The 12,525-nt window shown below is 43.4% G+C and overlaps 1 protein-coding gene and 1 pseudogene across 1 annotated transcript in view; both read right to left on the reverse strand.

Moving 5' to 3' along the window:
• The window catches only part of Gcnt2 (glucosaminyl (N-acetyl) transferase 2 (I blood group)), a 100,451-nt gene extending 97,571 nt beyond the window's left edge, over window positions 1–2,880 (reverse strand). Inside the window, exon 1 of the mRNA XM_070024589.1 lies at window positions 2,861–2,880. The gene's annotated coding sequence lies outside the window, so the exon portion shown is untranslated. The remainder of the gene's footprint in view (window positions 1–2,860) is intronic.
• Window positions 2,881–7,656: 4,776 nt separating this feature from the next.
• On the reverse strand, window positions 7,657–11,037 carry LOC138827710 (N-acetyllactosaminide beta-1,6-N-acetylglucosaminyl-transferase-like; annotated as a pseudogene).
• Between the last annotated feature and the right edge of the window lie 1,488 nt (window positions 11,038–12,525).

Genomic DNA, 12,525 nt, shown 5'->3' on the forward strand with positions numbered 1-12,525 from the left:
ATTTTCTCCTTATGGCACATTTATAACTCTCACTCCAAGGCATCAACCAGATTTTATTACATGAAGGTATGTGCATTTAAAGTATGATTTCAGCCACTGACTGTAGAAAAGGCTTCATCCACCCTTGTCTTACTTACCCATGGACCACGGGACACACAAAGTACTTTTACATATTCATTTGATTATGGCATTACCTGTGTGCCCCAGTTTGGAAACTTCCTCAGTGTCTTAGACAATAGCTTGGATTAAATTGGTTCTTGATTGTGTGTGGGGGGGGGGGGGGAGAAGAGCGAGAGCCAGAGATCGAGAGAACGAGAGAGAGTCCTGAGGTTTGAACTCAGGGCTTGGGCACTGTCCCTGAGGGTCTTTTGCTCAAGGCTGATACTCTACCACTTGAGTCACAGCAGTAACTACTCACAGTTGCTGCTTTCCTTCCTTCCCTTTCTCTTTTCTTAATTATTTATAATAGTAATGATAGTTCGACTCAGTACTATGATTTGTTCTCCTAGATTTTTTTTGTCCCTTCAAGGCTAGCACTCTACCATTTGAGCCACAGCTCCACTTCCAGTTGTTGTTGTTGTTGGTGTGCGTGTGTGTGTGTGTGTGTGTGTGTGTGTGTGTGTGTGGTTAATTAGAATAAGAGTCTCAGAGACTTTTCTGCCTCAGTTAGCTTCAAACAGTCTTCTTCAGATCTCAGCTCCTGAGTAGCTAGAATGACAGAGTGAGCCAGCACCAGGCTTGATGCTATTTACCACACAGGAAATGGCCTAAAACTACAGGGTTATAAACAGCCAGGAAACCTTTTTAAGAAATTTCTGAAGTATGTGTGGGAAAGTGTCTGGGTGAACCAGGTAGGCTTGGAGCCTCTGGATGATTCATTTTTATCTCATGGAAACCAGTTTCATCTTGACTCAGTCAAGAAAATAGCTTCTTCAAAGACTGCAGGGTATACTTTAGTGAATCTAACATCTCCAACTCACGGCTCCAGCTTCCTTCCTAGCTCTGGGACTCAAACCATGAAGTCCAAAGCAAGATTCTTGGAAGATTCAAGTGTTAACATGTGTACCTACAGCCACTCCCCCCAGCTCAGGCCTGGCCAGTGGAAAAGCCCCAGGGAAAGAAAGAAGGTATGGGAAGAAAGTTAGGGAATTTCATTGCTTAACTTCAAGTACCAGAGAGACTATCTTTCCAAATTCACCCAATTAAAGTGTCATTGCTGGGCTGGGAAGGTGGCTCAGTGGTAGAGCGCTTGCCTTGCATGCCTGAGGCCCTGGGTTTGATTCCTCAGCACCACATAAGCAAAAAGAAAAAAGCCGGAAATGGCGCTGTGGCTCAAGTGGTAGAGTGCTAGCCTTGAGCTGAAGAGCTGAGGGACAGCGCCCAGGCCCCACGACCGGACCCCCCCCCCCCAAAAAAAAAAAAAAAACAAACACACACACACAAACAAAACAAAACAAAAAAAGTGTCATTGCTGCCAGGTAAGGCTGGAGCTGACCAGAGTAAGGGGCAGGTAGAGTTCTACTGGAAAGGTATTTTAGGACTTCTTTTTGCACATTGAAAGTTCCTGAATAACCTCAGGCTTGAAATGCTTTAAATGCTGAGGGAGAAGTCTGAAGAGTCTGAACCTTGAACTATAAACTTTCTAACAGTCTAACTTCCCTCAAGTTTGAATTGGGTGGTTCTTATAAGTTGAGTATATTTTAAAGGCTGGGTGTATTTTATTTCTTTTGGTTTTGTGTCAGTAGTGTGGCTTTAACTCAGAGTCTGGGTATTCTGTCTTAGCTTTTTGCTTAAGGCTGGCACTATACCACTTGGTCCACAGCTCTACTGTGTTTTTATCTTTTTTTTTTTTTTTTTTTTTGTTTCAGCTGGTTAATTGGTTATCCAAGTCTTATAGACTTTCCTGCCTGGGCTGGCTTTGAACCTTAGTCTTCAGATCTCAGCTTCCTGAGTCGTTAGGATTACAGGCATGAGCCACTTGTGCTTGACTAGGTTAGGTGAATTTTAGGCACTGGGTATTATGGGGAGAAGGTAGAACAAGAGCTCCAAGTGAGGGGACTTGATTTCTTCCCCACTATAGTCTGCTCTTTTCTTCCTCCTCTCTCCACTCTGGCTAGTTATTGATGTGATTTTGAAGTGAGATGCTGAGCTTCTGATCACTAAGAATAATGTTTAAGAAGGACATTGCCTCTCTGCCTTCCAAGCATATTTGCTTGTCAGAGAACATAGTGCAAAGCTCTACCACAGTCGGAGTCAGGAGCCAATGGCTCACACCTGTAATCTTAGCTACTTAGGAGGCTGAGATCTGAGGATTGCAGTTCGAAGCCAACTCACACAGGAAGTATAGTGAGACTCTTATCTCTGATTAACCACTGAAAAGCCAGAAGCGGACCTATGGTTCAAATGGTAGAGCACTAGTCTTGAGCAGAAAAGCTAAGGAACAGTGCCCAGAACCTGAATTAAAACTTTAGTACCAGGGCACACACACACACACACACACACACACACACACACACACACACATACCAAAAAAAAACATAGTTCAAGATGTTAACAGGTGGGAAAAGATCCTCGTTGAAAAGTTTCAGCAAATTCCCAAATTAAAATATAAGAAATCAGAAAATTAGCTTTGAGTTCATAAAGCTTAGTAGCCCTAGATTCACTTAGTAATTGTGTTTTTAATGGCAGAAGACAAGTTTTTATAGAATTTCAAGTACTTTTCTGCAGTGCCTAGGGCTTCATTTTCAGCTTTCCTGTTACCAAAGAAAGCTAATACCTCATAGGAATTTTTGTGAGTGATTAATGAAGTAAAAAGTATAGTTCAGGGGCTGGGAAGGTGGCTCAGTGGTAGAGTGCTTACCTTGCGTGCATGAGTTGATTCCTCAGGACCACGTAAACAGAAAAAGCCGGAAGTGGTGCTGTGGCTCAAGTGGTAGATTGCTAGCTTTGAGCTGAAGAGCTGAGGGACAGCGCCCAAGTCCAGAGTTCAGGCTCCACAACCCACCCAAAAAAAAAAAAAAAGTACAGTTTAAAGTCCAGACAGTGTTAATATCTCATTCTATTCTGGCAACATTTCCACTTGCCTGAAAGATACTGAGGGAGGTCACCTAAGCCATAAAGTTAGAAATAGACATCATCCTTTCATAATGGGAACCATAACTAGGATATACACAGATAGCAAGGATTTAACAAGATGGATGGAAATCAGAGTGCCATGTTGACACATCACAAAATAAAACAACACCCAAGGACTCTTGAATATATATATAGAGAGAGAGAATATATGTTGAATATATATATATATTGAATGTATGTTGAATATATGTTGAATATATAGGATATATATAGGAGATATATATATATATATATATATATATGATATATGTGTGTATATATATATATTCCTGTCCTGGGAATTGAACTCAGGGCTGGCACTATTCCCCAGCCTCCTTGTGGTCAAGGGTAGTGCTTTACCACTTGGACCACAGCACTACTTCCAGCTTTTTCTGAGTAGTTTATTGAAGATAAGAGTCTCAGGACTTTCCTGCCTGTACTGGTTTCAACCCATGATTCCCAGATCTCAGCCTCCTGAGTAGCTAGGATTACAGGCGTGAGTCCCCAGTTCCCGGCTTTGAAAAATCTTTACAAATAGAAATCTCACTGGTGCCTATAGTCATAGTAACTTAGGAGGTTGGGATCTGAGGATCACAGTTAGAAGCCAGTCTAAGCAGGAAAGTCTGTGATAGTCTTAATCTCCAGTTAACCACCAGAAACCTGGGAGTAGAGCTATGACTCAAGTGGTAGAGTACTAGTAGCCTTGAGCAAAAAAAGCTCTAAGGAACAGAAAGGCCCTGAATTTAAGTCTTAGTACTGGCACTAACTGAATACATGAGTAAACAAATCTGCTATATCCCCAAACACTTCATTCTTTGCTCAATCTATTTTGTGTGCTTAACTTTATGCCAGGCACTATATTAGGCTTCACAAATCTAAAACAAGTGCACCCAAAATGAATATAAGCCTACCCTGTTTTAGGCGCCATGAGAGATTAAGCAGCATTTCTTCCCTCCAGGAGCTTTCCAGCAAGTTAATCTCTATTGAGACTTCAGCAAGGGAAATTTGCCCAGAAGCATTCTGCTAGAAGACAGTCGGCCTGGTTAAAGGGAGTTAAGATGTCGCGAAAGTAAAACTACAAACTTGGATATGCTAAAGTGCAAAGGTCAATTTGCCTCTGAAGGTCAGTTTATGTCACTCCAATCCTGGCCCTCAGAGAAGAAAATACATACCCACAGGGACCAGCCTGTGTCTGGAGTCCTAGAACGAGGTATGAGGGACACACACAGTGAGACTTGATACCATCTCTATAGGAGGGCTTCTAACTTCACATGTTCACCAGAAGCCATCTGCTCATGCGGATAGTTGACTGCCCTGATGGATATGAACCACTGCTGGGACCTTCTGATATGGAGCTCAGGATAATGATTTTCTGCTATTTTCCTGGGACTCCCTTTCATTTTACCCACTTAAAAGCTGCCTTTTTCACAGAGGTAGCTCTTGGATCCCCTGCACAGACCCCCTTGTGCTTAAGGTTCTGCCTTCACATTTAGTTCCTAGTGAGAAATTCTACAGCCTCAAGTCCAGACTGACTTCTCACAGACTACAATGGGTGTTTCATTCAAATATATCCCTGTTGGGAAGGGAAAGCCCAAGAGCTAGTCAAAAATACTTGAACTCGGGGCTTACACACTCTCCTTTAGCTTTTCACTCAAGGCTACAATTTGAGCCACAGCTCTACTTCCAGCTTTTTGCTAGTTAATTAGAAGTTTGATTCTCAGGGGCTTTCCCACCTGTGCTGGCTTTGAGCTTTGAACCTCACATCTCAGCCTCCCGCAGAACTTGAATTAGAAGCTTGAGCTACCAGTGTCCAGCTAGAAAAACAACTTTAATGGGCTTGTTTGGTTTTCTCCTCCCTCATCCTCTGCTGCCCTGTGTTAGGTGCAGATAGACAACTCAGATTCCTCCTTAGTATGTGACTCCATTTCTTTATCATTTGGCATGCTATATCTTTTGAAAAAGTATATATAAAAAAGGCAACCATCAGTAATGATATTACTAGACTGCTTCAAAAATGATTCATGTAACTTTATACTTTTTACCATATTGGAATAAAACCATCTCCTAGTCGTGAGTGTGTGTGTGTGTGTGTGTGTGTGTGTGTGTGTGTGAGTGTGAGTGTGTGTGTCACAGTTGGACAGACCCAGGGTTTGGAGCTGGAGACAGAGAAGGAGAGGAGCAGGTGTCTGAACAGTCTAGGTTGAATGCATGCATGAAAGAGTGAAGTACATCAAAACAACAGAGCAGGGGCTGGGAAAGTGGCTCAGTGGTAGAGCGCTTGCCTTGCATGCCTGAGGCCCTGGGTTCGATTCTTCAGCACCACATAATCAGAAAAAAAAAGCCGGAAGTGGCGCTGTGGCTCAAATGGTAGAGCGCTAGCCTTGAGCTGAAGAGCTGAGGGACAGCGCCCAGGCCCAGAGTTCAGGCCCATGACTGGACCCAAAAACAAACAAACAAACAAAAAAAACATCAGAGCAGAAACCTCTTCCCCAGGCAGTCACCTGGGTCATGACTCCATCATATTCATCCACATGAACTCAGTTCTCCCCTGCTCTCCCAGACTTCTCTCTGTTTCCTCAGTTCCCTTATCCTTTCTTTTCTAGCCTACCCAAAGGCTCCACTCCATGAGTACCAATACAGCTTTTCAATCCCATGCCCATTGCACAGAAAGAGCAGCCCACAAAAGATGGCTAAAACACATGTGCAAAATATTCACCCTCTGCTGGGTGCTGGTGGCTCACACCCATAATCCTAGCTACTCAGGAGGCTGAGATCTGAGGATTGCAGTTCAAGGCCAGTCCAGGCAGGAAACTCCATGAGATGCATCTCCATTTAACCACCAGAAAACCAGAAGTGGCACTGTGGCTCAAGTGGTAGAGTGTTCTCCTTGAGCTGAAGAGCTGAGGGATAGTGCCCAGGCCCAGAGTTCTAGGCCCACAATGGACAAAAAAAAAAAAAAATCACCCTCCCACATATGAGAAATGACAAATGATTGCAATTCTTCTAAAGAGAAATATGAAGGGATCTCTAGTGTTAGTGGACAGGTGGTGTAACAAGTTGTCCTGGACACTGGTGGACTGATGGATAACTAAAACATAGTTTAAAAAAACAATTGGGGCATATGTATCAAGAACTGTACCTGTTTCCATCTTTCAATCAGGCAGGTCTTAATTCTAAAGAAAATAACACTAAAATGTGGTAAAACTGAGTGTGGGAAGGTATTACCTTCCTTTTGATGTTAGTCATCCATGATAGGATTTTTTGTGTGTGTGCCAATATTGGGGCTTGAACTCAGGGCCTTGTACGTGTTTCTCTTATTTGTTTTATGATTGTTGTTATTTGCTTTTTTCACTCAAGGCTGTTGCTCTATCACTTGAGCCACAAATCCACTTCAAGCAGTTTTCCGGTTGGTTGAAAGGAAGAATCTCCTGGGCTAGCTTTGAACTCTGATTTTCAGATCTCAGCCTCCTGTGGCTAGGATTACAGGTGTAAGCCACCAGTGCCCAGCCTAAAGCAGGATTTTACATAGTGAAAACCAGACAAGATGCTTAATTAACCACTGACAAACTTGTCAGTGGGCTCTGATAAAAAACAATCTGATATATGTTTTTGATCTGATCCATTTCTTCATTGTCTGGCATTCTGTATCTTTTGCAAAAGTATTTAAAAAAACGCAACAGTAACAATATTGCTAGTGTGATTAAAAAAATGACTCATACAATTCTACCCCTTTTACTATATTGAAATAAAACCACCTCCTAGTCATGAGTATGTGTATATGTGTGCACACGTATGATTGAAAACAATGTAGTACAGGATCAAAAGCATGATTCAAAACAATGCAGTCATTAGCAATTGTTATGCTATGTTGCTATGTAAAAGTAGCAGAATTCAAAATTATATAGTGAGTATGGCAAATTATGTAAGGCCAACAAAAGAGAGTTAAATAATTGTCTTGTGTGCACTTATGTTTCTCTTGTTCATATTTTTCTGTAGTTCTAGATTTTCTGCTACAAGATTGAATTGTGTGTGAGGAAAAAGGTTTATAATTTTCTGCCTACCCAGAATGGTAAAGGGGATTTAACATGACAGGTGACCCTGAGGAGTCATGCCAGCTTGGTCCACAGAGGCGTCCAGTCTCCAATCAGCCAAGGCCAAGCAATGGTGATTTAACTTGATAGATATAGAGGGAAAGAATGAGAGAGAAGATGAAAGAGGGAGAGAGAGAGAGAGAGAAAGAAAGAGAGAGAGAGAGAGGGTCCTGGGGCCTAGGTACTGCCCTGAGCTTTTGGGGCTCAAGGCTAATGTACCACACTTCCACTTCTGACTTTTTTTGGGTGCTCAATTGGAGATAAAAATCTCATGGACTTTCTTGCCAGGCTGGATTCAAACCAGGATCCTCAGATCTCAGCTTCCCGAGTAACTAGGATTATACGTGTGAATCACCAGTATCCAGTTTTAAGAACATTTTTTTTTATGTCATGCACACACACAGCCTACACTATCACCACCACGAGCAGCATCACCACACTACACTCAGAGCTAACTTCCTGCCGAACTGAAACCTGGCCCACATACTTGTGTCACCCAGAAATGTTCATGAGGAGAACAGGCATCTTTCAACCACTCAAGTAAATCAAGGGCCCTCTAGTCTTCAAGAATGAAATGAACAAATTCCTTTGTAAAGGCCACACAGGCAGAGCCAAAGTAAACAATGAGATGATGGGCAGCAAGGTGTTTTCAGTCCAGCCCATAGCAGGAAAGGAGAACCCCAGTATCTTGGCTCCATGTGTGCTATTTGGTCCTTCCTCTAATATGGGCTGGGGACAGTACCTTAGGATAATAGTCTTCTATTTACCTCCTTTCAGATGCTGTTCCTTGTTGGTCTTCAGGGGGAAATCTTGCCACAGGTGTTGAGGAGGTACTTCCAGGGGACCTTGGAGACCACCAGATCCTTCATGCAATTCAGGTCAGCCTGGAGCCTGGAGATCCCACCATAGACCACGGGTTCCATCTTGGAAGCCAGAAACGCGCTTGGGAAGCAGCTGAGTAACTGTCCCACGGTTTCTTTGAATTTAACCGTGGCTTTTTCATCCACATGAACACAGTGGATATTTGGGAGTATGTAGATGGCCTTAAACAGCCTTCTGAATATATCAAAGTTTTTGTGGATAACCATGATATAGGTCAAAGGAAGGCAGCTTCATCTCTGGACAGAGTTTCATTATGTAATTATTTAGGATCAAGCACTCTTACAAATTCTATGTCTCCATGATATCACTTTTACCCAACACCTTTTGTGCCAGGTCACAATTGTGTCACAGACTTCTGTGAGGACTGAAGCACTGGAGACTTTTCCCACTACCAGATATTTTTATATAATCAGTAGACACCAATGAAAGTGTTATGGAGCCCCATGATAAAAGTGGACACCTTCTGCTTCGTCTTCCTACTACCTCTTCTTCATTCATCATTTTTCTGACTTCACACCATTGCCAAAGTCAGGTCTAGGCCCAGTCTGCAGAAATCCTTAGTAACTCCATATTTATGTATGCATTTGTTTATGTATTTATGTATAGATGTATTTCCTTATTTATTGTGCTGGCCCCGGGGCTTGATCTCAGAGCCTGGGCTCTCTCTCCTTTAGCTTTTTCCTTCAAGGCTAGTGCTCACACCTCCATTTCAAGCTTTTTGTTAGTTAACTGGAGAGAAGAGTCTCATAGACTTTTCTGCTTGAGCTGCCTTTGAGTATCTTGGATTACAGATGTGAGCCACCGATGCCTAGCAATGACATCTTTATTTTCAGACAGGAGTAAAATTCAACAAGATTCACTGAAGAAGAGGGGAGTCACTCCGAATCTGAAGTTCTTCTCTGATACTGAAAGGACTGGGTGGAGCTGAGAACAAAAGTCACTGGGCCAGGGGGCTGGGAAGGTGGCTCAGCGGTAGAGTGCATGCCTTGCAAGCATGAGGCCCTGGGTTCGATTCCTCAGCACCACATAAAACAGAAAAAGCCGGAAGTGGCGCTGTGACTCCAGTGGTAGAGTGCTCGCCTTGAGCTGAAGAGCTGAGGGACAGAGCCCAGGCCCAGAGTTCAAGCCCCATGACTCACTGGGCCAAGGGATCAGCTGATCACCAGGCAAGCACAGCTGGGCACTTCTTTCAGGTCAATGTCACATAAAGACTGTCACCTCAGCATGGTCTTCCTACAGGAATATGTCATCCTGCAGCTCTCTTCCTTCAGAGAGGGTGCCCATCACAACCACTGGTATCACCAGGGACATTTCTTCTTCAACTTGGGACAGTCACTGTTGTCCTGAAGCAGGTCACTGTTGAAAGTAACAATACCTCAATTGAAGAGCAGTGTCTTGATAACTTAGATTTAAAAATAAGGATCAGGCGCCGGTGGCTCATGTCTGTAATCCTAGCTACTCAGGAGGCTGAGATCTGAGGATCACAGTTCAAAGCCAGCCCGGGCAGGAAACTCCTTGAGACTCTTATCTCCAATAAACCACTCAGAAAACCAGGAGTGGTGCAGCGGCTCAAGTGGTAGAGCGATAGCCTTGAGTTGAAGAGCTGAGGGACAGGATTCAAGCCCAGAGTTCAAGCTCCATGACCAACAACAACAAAAAGAATTCAGCGTTGGGTTGGGAATGTGACTTAGCGGTAGAGTGCTTACCTAGAATGCATGAAATCCTGGGTTTGATTTCTCAGTACCACATAAACAGAAAAAACTGGAAGTGGCACTGTGGCTCATGTAGTAGAATGCTAGCATTGAGCTAAAGAAGTTCAGGGACAGTGCCCAGGCCCTCAATTCCAGGACTGGAAGAAAAATAAAAGAATTCAGAGTATTTCAGGGCTGGAGGGAATATAATGGACTGTTCATCCCAACCAATCCAATGCACCTTACAAATGGAGGACAGCAGAATTGAACTATAGCTAACATTCTACCACACCAACGTGGGAGGTGAAAATTGACATGATATCCACTTTGCACATAAGGAAAGTAAGCCTAAAGAATACACTGACTTACCTGATATTTAATAATGAACACATGGGGTCTTAAACCTAAATATATAAAAGCACATGTGTGCATGTGCACACCCCCACACACCTCCTCCCTCCCGCTACTACATCTTGATGTGACATGCAAGCTGGCCTGGAAATCTTGGATTCATGTAATCTTCCTGCCTCAGCCTCCTGAGTAGCTAGGACTGGATTTCAACCCTGATTTTTCTTGAGCTCACAGGCCTTCTATCTCCCTCTGTCTTTTCTGAATGAGTTCTCCTTTACCTTTTAGGTCATGGTGCAACCGATGAGGCTCTCTGGTGAGCTTTTCCTACCTTCCCCAGGCTGGGTTGGGAGACACTTCTTTTGTCCTAATGGGGTCTCTTACTCCCTGGAATTTTGCTTCTGTTTGCTCTAATACCAGTCATGGGACACTAGTCCTGTCTGTTGAGCATTGTATTGTCCCCCCTGGCTCAGAGTAAACATTTATCACTGAATTTGGTCCAACTTACCTCCTTTTCTTTGTACCAGGCATTAGCCAAAGTCTACTGAAGATCCAGTGTAACCTGCAAAACATTTTTATACCATATGAGAGCTAAAAATGATTTTGCCCTTTTGAGTTATTAGGGGGAAAAATTAAAGTATGAAAATAGTTTATAATGTGACTATTACATGAACTTCAAATTTCAGTGTCCATAAACACAGGGTTATTAGATCCTAGCCATGCTCACATGACAGCAGAGCTGAGTTACTGCATGGAAAGCTAAACCCTAAGCTATTAGGCTAGCCAGCAAAGCCTAATAGCGTCACGGGAGGCTCCTTATCAGAAATGGCTTTCTGGTCTCTCCTCTCTTTTGTCTGATTCTCTGTATACTGCCCATGTCCTCACCAATTCAAGATGGCTGTTGGAGACATGGTGCCATTTTGCTTTCTGCTTTATTTTTGAGATCTGGTGAATGTTAGGAGGACATCATATTGGGTGATAGCAGAGTAGAGATTCTAAAGAGAGGCTTGCGTGGGTCTGAGTGTATAGCTTAGTGGTCCAGTATGAGGCCTTGGGTTTGATCCCCAGAGAGAAGAGAAGGTGGGAATTCGTGTGGGTTTCCATCCTGGCTTTGCTATGTAACCTGACCAGGTGAGTTTACCTTTCTGTTTCAGTCTTTATAAAATAAGGAGAAAACAATCAAGGTGGTTTTGTGGGTGCCTGTGTTAAAAATATGTACTTTGTGTGAACTCTGACACATGGTAAACATTCTTACTGCTGCCTGCTGATGCACCTGTTCACTGTTACCATCTACCATGTGGCCAATGCCCTAGAAAGCCTGGCTCAGTGGAGGTCCCAGCTGTGATGAGACACAGTCCTGGCCCTGCTCACAGTAGCTCAGTTGGAGTAGCTTAGTGTGCTTTCCCTGTCATTCAGGAGGACAGACAAGACTGGGGGGGGGGGGGGGAGAGGGGTGGAGGGAGGAAGGGAGAATTTTCATGCCATGGAATCATTTTATTCCCACCTGCCTGTGAGCAGCCCAAAGGGAAGAATCATCTCCACAGATACAACAAGGCATGCCTCAGTGTGATATTTGAGGGACAGTAAAAAGTCTACAAGTTCTCAGCCCACAGAGGCCAGCTAGCTTAGGTGTCAACAAAGATACCAATAAGCCTGGTGCTGGTGGCTCACTCCTAGCTACTTAGTAGGATGAGAACTGATGTTGGAGGTTAACTAGCCTGGGCAGAAAAATGTAAGAGGATCCCATCTCCCATTAACCAGCAAAATGCTGGACTGGAAGTGTGGCTCAAGTGGAAAAGCACCTGTCATGAGCAAGAGTGAGAACCAAGTGAGAGTTTGTGGCCCAGAGATCAAGCCTGTTATGAACACCAACAACAAAAACCCAATACAAACAATAAAGAGGTTCCATAAGAAGACACAGTGTTTATTATCTAACAAGGCTGACTGACCAATAGCTTCTTTATACCTCATTAAATCCTATTAGGAATCTAATGACTATAGAGATCCTGAAAATATGAGTCTTGACACTGGTGAGCTTAGGAATAAAAGCAAGCCAGGCCTGGAGTGTGGGCTGCTGCTAGGGATCCTTTAGAGTGTGTTGGCAGGGAGGGCTGCACCCCAGGGGAGGAGACTAAGGCTGGAAATTGCATCCGAGATTTCATACACCACTTGGACTCCTGTCCCATTTAGAAGTGACTCTTACAAATCAAGAGTTTTCCATAGTCTTAGACAAGTTCAAATAAAACTTAAATCATTTTTGTTTGTTACCTTCATGTGATTTGACTGAGCACTGTTTTGGGGTTTTGTTTGTTTTTTTTAATTCAGAAAAGTTAAATGATACCAGAACTGGTGATGCATACCCATAATCCAGCTACTCAGGAGGTAGAGACAGGGAGATC

This window comes from Dipodomys merriami, unplaced genomic scaffold (genome assembly GCF_024711535.1).
Source record: "Dipodomys merriami isolate MVZ:Mamm:240054 unplaced genomic scaffold, mDipMer1.0.p SCAF_16, whole genome shotgun sequence".
Taxonomy (NCBI): Eukaryota; Metazoa; Chordata; class Mammalia; order Rodentia; family Heteromyidae; genus Dipodomys; species Dipodomys merriami.